The sequence below is a fragment of the Vicia villosa genome, linkage group LG1, assembly GCF_029867415.1.
Source record: "Vicia villosa cultivar HV-30 ecotype Madison, WI linkage group LG1, Vvil1.0, whole genome shotgun sequence".
Taxonomy (NCBI): Eukaryota; Viridiplantae; Streptophyta; class Magnoliopsida; order Fabales; family Fabaceae; genus Vicia; species Vicia villosa.
The window spans coordinates 232,926,510-232,932,303 of NC_081180.1; the positions used below are offsets into that span (position 1 = coordinate 232,926,510).

Genomic DNA, 5,794 nt, shown 5'->3' on the forward strand with positions numbered 1-5,794 from the left:
CAGCACAGGTCTATCACGTCCCCAGCAGAGTCGCCAGCTGTCGCACGCTCGCGAAATGTGAACAGAGTCGCCACCAATATATTTATCCCAAAGGGAAAGGAATATCAGAAAACCTAGAATAAGGATAAGAGAAGGTCTTGCGACCAGAGATAAGGTACGGGAGTCGGTTACGCAAGGGGAAGGTGCTAGCACCCCTCACGCCCATCGTACTCGATGGTATCCACCTATGTTTGTTCTATTCTAAGGGTGTATAAATCTAAAGCTTAATTACTAAGGGAATGCATGCAAATGAAAGAAAAAGAAACACGGGGAAAATAAGGTTTATAAATAATTGTGCTCGCTTAGGCCCCGCGACCCAATGCCTACGTATCCTTTTCAGGAATCAGAGCGCCGTAGTTCGGCTCTTTAGTTTTTGTTTGTTTTTGTGTTTTTTAGTTGAACAGTTACATTCGCACTCCGCTGCTCGACCTCTGGAGTCTTAAGCTGGGAATGGAGCGGAAATAACGTGTCCGATTAGGAGAAAGAAATGCCCTGAAGGCAAGAGAAAGAATGCCTCTGAGGCAAGAGAGAAGAGAGAAAATTGGTTTGTATTTTTTAGGGTAATTCCATGATGAACAAAACCCAATACAAGGTTCCGCACCACTTCATTACTTTGATTTAGGTCTGAGCCTTTATTAGATGTTTTAGACGTTTTGATTGGTGATTTTTAAGGGATTTTAATCTGCGAGTTGAATCACATTAGATTGTATGATGTCAAAGAAACAGATTAGGGAATGAATCCCACTCATTTCTCTACATGGATAGAGAAACAGATTAGGGAATGAATCCCACTCATTACTCTAATACTCGAGAAACAGATTAGGGAATGAATCCCACTCATTTCTCTTTGTAGTGATCGAGAAACAGATTAGGGAATGGATCCCACTCATTTCTCTCTCACTAAGTGTTTGAGAAACAGATTAGGGAATAAATCCCACTCGTTTCTCTCCCACTTTTAATGTGATTCGCCTCTTCCTTTATTAAGTGTTTTAAAGTTGAAAAGGAAAATAAACAAAACTAGCCTAAGATGAAAACTAGCCTAATATGATGGGAACCTCTAATTCCTAATGTTGTCATGGTTTCTACCTAATGGTTAGGTGCAAAAAGTGGTATGAAAATATAAGCATAAGCGGAGATTGAAATTACAAGTAAAAATACAAGTAAATAACGATACAAGAATTAGTGTAAAATGGCTAACATAAACACTTGAGAATATGGTACAAGACATGAAGGTGAATAACGCAAAATAGTACAAAAAATCGAATTTAAAGGACTATTATTTTATGGATTTTTATACGGCAAAATGCAAGAAATTAATTAAGCGAATGAATTAAAAGAATACAAGCCTAAACTAATATTTTTATTGATTATTTTTAATGTCAAAAACTAGTACTAAAGTCCAAAGTTAGTAGGAGAAAAATAGTATTTTATCACCTAAAAGAAATTGATGAAAAAAAACTAATTAAGCCTAAATAAAAGATATAAACAGGGGGGGTAAACAGTGAAAATGGGATTGTGAAGAGTAACTGGGCGCAGGGTCCAACCAGGATAGCCCAACAGAGTTTTGTTTTTGTATTGATTATGTTTTCAGCCAAAAAGTGAGGTATTGGGCAATTAGGAGTGTGATCATAACTCGGCCCAGGATTGCTATGGATTCAGACTATCAAATGAATCAATTAACCACATTAAAACCTTATGTTAAACCTGATTAATCTTCATCTTTATGTCTCAGTTAATAAAAAACTTTTATTTTTATTTTTTTGACAGAAGTTAATAAAAAACTTTATATCCAACAAAATGTCAATTTAACACATCAATTCAATAGCAAAATAAAATAAATAAAAAGAAGAAGGGAATTAGGTCAAGAGTTTGTGACCTTTCGCGTTTCACGCTCTTCCCTCTTCGCACTCAAGAGCAAACGGCCGAAGAACTTTGGCATCGACGGTGACGGCCAGGTGCGGTGGTGACTCCTTCGTCTTCTCCGATTGTGGTTTCATCCATCAACCTCTTTGATTCTGATCTTAATCGTGGCCTTCTCCACTCATCTTCGTCCTCAATCGATTGCTTAGCACGATCACGCTCCGACCATTCGAACCTCTTCTTCTTCTTCTTCTACTATGCGCTTGAGATCATGGTTGTGGCGTGGTGGCAGATGACTGAAGTTTTCAGAGGAAGAATAGAGGCGAAGGAACTGGCGTATCGGACTTGAGGCAGATCGAATGCGTTGGTGTTGCGATTTTGTGGATTCACCGATTTGTTTGTGCTGAACTTCTTTTTGTAGGTTTGCGATGGTGTGCGAGATTCACGGTGAGACTCACAGGGTAGCAACAGTGTTGAGATATGATGCTTGTTATTTGCGGCAGAGATGTGATGATGTGGTTGGATTTTCGTTCTTGAAGATTATTGAAGATGTGATGTCGAAGGTGATTGAAGAGGATGAAAGAATGTGAAGATGGTGTGGATTGACGATGGCGAAGAGCCGTGGTGTTCTTGAAGGTTCTTCTGATTTTGTGTGGATTGAAGATGAAGATATGGTGAATGGTTGAAGGAATGAAGAAGATGAATTGAGGTGTGAAGTGATGAAGATGATGGAGAATCCAGGGATTGAATGAGAATGGAGGTTATAAGAAAATGGTGGAGGAATTTAAGGGAGCAGCTGGAATGAATCGAGAGAGCTCAAGTGATGGAGCAAGCTCTGACTTTATAGAAGTTGAAGGTTAGTTCTGTTCTCTGATTTTCATCTGTTCTTCATCTCTTGCAATTGCTTTTCTGTTATGCTTATAACTGAATCGGTTAGTGAGATAATTCTGTTACCAAATGGTAGGTTAGTTAGTTAGGTTGTTAAGTTGGTTAGGATTCTGTTTTGGTAGTTAAATGTTAAAACTGAATTGGTTATAGCTTAATTTGAATGGGAAGTGTGTATGTATGAGTATGAGTCTGGATTGTTAATAGGGATTGATTGGAATGATTGATATTGTGAAGTGGCTGCTGTTTATGAATGTATGGAATTGTTTATGAATAGGTTATATGGTTTCTTGATGTCTTGGTTGTTAGTGAAATTCGTTAGAAAAGTTAGGATTAGTTTGAATGGTATGGATGTTAAATGCTGAATGTTTATGGTTGTGAATATGGGACTGTTTTCTTGAATTTGAACTGATTGCAGATGCTGACTTCTGGTGTATGTTATTTTGGCAGTTCTGGATATAAATCGGTATGCGGAGGACATGGCTTCACTTCTGTTTGCATAGCTATGCTATTTGAGTGTTACAGGTATTTTGGTATGGTTTTGAGTTATGCCTTGTGTATGAATGGGCGGTGTTCTGAATGTGGATTAATATACGGTTGTAATGTTCCTGAACCGAACTGAAGTATGTGACAATACAAGTGGTTAATCTCTGTTTGGTTTGAGTTGAATTTTCTCGATGATTAGATCGGAACGATTGTTGCTGACTTGAATGTGATTGGTTGTAAATAAATATGACCTATGATGCTTTGAATTCTTATTTTAAATTGTGCCAATGTTGTATGTGTAGGAAGCTGCAAGTTATGATCCAAGTGGCATGGCATGGTTAGAAAGATGAAGATGCGGAAACCTTGAAGAACTTGGAGAATGGAGGGATCTTGAAGCTGCAGTAGAGACTTAGTTTTCTTTTAATTTTTAATGGATAGAAACTTGAATTAAGTGTAGAATGGGGTTTGGAAATGAACTTTGTCTTGAAGTTATTCATTAGAAATCTGTATGAATTGATGTCATGGCAGGAGAGTGATTACTTTCTTCAAACAAAAATTCAAACTCTTTTTCCCTTAAATCAATGTCATGAACACCGTTTGAAGTATGAATAAATTGAATTTCCAATATGATTATAGCCAAATAATCGAGCTTCCGGTATTGTCTTTGCCCAATACATGTTGCACTCGTCTCAAAATTCTTTTTGGCATATTCATAAGTTCGATAAGTGCTCTTCGATTATTTCCATCCTCAAGATGATCAATGTTAATTATTAATGCTAATCATGACACATGCTCCATGTCCAAGTCATTTGAAAGAGATTCTAAGACAATGACTCACACCATCCATAATAGCATGACTAATCCTCCATTGATGAACTGAATCCAATAACCCTTGATGTCGAGAAATAACCCAAGCCTTTAAGTGAAACTCTGATTATTCTCCATAATCTTGATCCTATGCTTGATTATTGATCAAATGAATGTACAATGTATTGATGACCTAATGCAAATGAATGAGAAACTATAAGCCAATTAGAAATAAATTAGATGGGCAAATTTTGGGGTGCAACAAGTTGCAAGCGGCATCTTAACCTCACTAACATCAGTTACCAGGACCTGTTCGTCACACAATTCAACAGCATTGGTTGCACCTGCATGGGGAGGCATAGGATTGTTCTGCACATTAGGACCAATTGGAGCAAATGAAATAATCTTGTCATCGAGGAGATCCTGAACTTTGTACTTTAATGCTCTACACTTTTCAATCGTATGGCCTGGAGCACCCGAATGAAACTCACAACGAGCATTGGCATCATATCCTGGGGGAAGAGGGCTAGGTGGAGGACCCATTTCACGGAGTTGTACCAACTGACCAGCAAGCAACTGGGGAAGAAGCTGGGCATATGGCATCGGAACCGGATCTATACGCCTTTCAGGGTATCTTTGCCTTTGTGGAGCTCTTTGACCTTGAGGCATAGGATTTTGTTGACGATTCTGAGGGGCAACAACTTGTTGTTGTGGGATGAAAGGCTATTTAGGTGCCACCCATGGTTGTGGAAGTGCAGCAGCGTACGCCTGAGGGATATACGGATTGGGAACAACATAAGGCATTGGGTAGTAAGGAGGTGGAACAGCAGAGTATACAGGAGTTCGACCTTGGTCAACTGAAGCAGTGCTGGTTTCACCTTCTTTCTTCTTCACAAATCCGGAGTATGGTTTTTTACCATTGCCATTAGAATTGCTAGGACTAGTAACACCTTGGATGGTACCAGCTTTAACGCAGTTCTCAACCCGTTCACCAATGATAACCACATCTGAGAAGGAAGGAGAAGTATTACTAACCATGTGCTGAAGATACGGCCCTTTCAGAGTACCCATAAACAGATCAATCAATTCGCGGTCGAGGAGAGGAGGTTGAACTCGAGCGGCAAGTTCGCGCCACCTCTAGGCGTATTCTTTGAAAGATTCTTCAGACTTTTGTGCCATATTTTGAAGCTGGGCGCAGCTGGGAGCCATAGCAGTGTTATAGTGGTATTGTTTCAAGAAGGCATCAACAAGTTCTCTCCAAGTACTGACATTAACCCTCTCAAGTTTCATATACCATTCCAACGGGGCCCCAGTGAGACTATCCTGAAAGAAGTGCATGAGCAATGGTTCATTCTCAGCATGAGCGGCCATCTTACGGCAGTAGGAACGAAGGTGAGTCTCTGGGCAGGTGACCCCCTTGTACTTATCGAAATCTGGCACCTTAAATTTTGGGGGAATAACCATCCCAGGTACCAGGCACAAGGCAGCAGTGTTGAAACTTGAAGTTTTAGCAACTTCAATAGCCTTAAGGCGTTCTTCCAGAGCCTGGTACATCTTAGCAGTTTTGGAGATGTCAATCAAAAGACAATGATGGTTCATCAATCATTAAGCAAGACAGTTAACATCTTTCAAAGAAAAAATGAAAAACATATATACAAAGAAAAGCCTGCTAAGTCAAAAATCAAAAAGGTGACTTAGGCGAAAATCAAGGCATCCC

The 5,794-nt window shown here is 39.3% G+C and overlaps 1 long non-coding RNA gene across 1 annotated transcript; it reads left to right on the forward strand.

Moving 5' to 3' along the window:
• Nucleotides 1–1,861: 1,861 nt before the first annotated feature.
• On the forward strand, nt 1,862–3,895 carry LOC131623682 (uncharacterized). Its single transcript, XR_009290283.1, has 3 exons — nt 1,862–2,755; nt 3,235–3,309; nt 3,573–3,895. It is a non-coding gene; the product is annotated as an uncharacterized LOC131623682 (long non-coding RNA).
• Nucleotides 3,896–5,794: the final 1,899 nt, after the last annotated feature.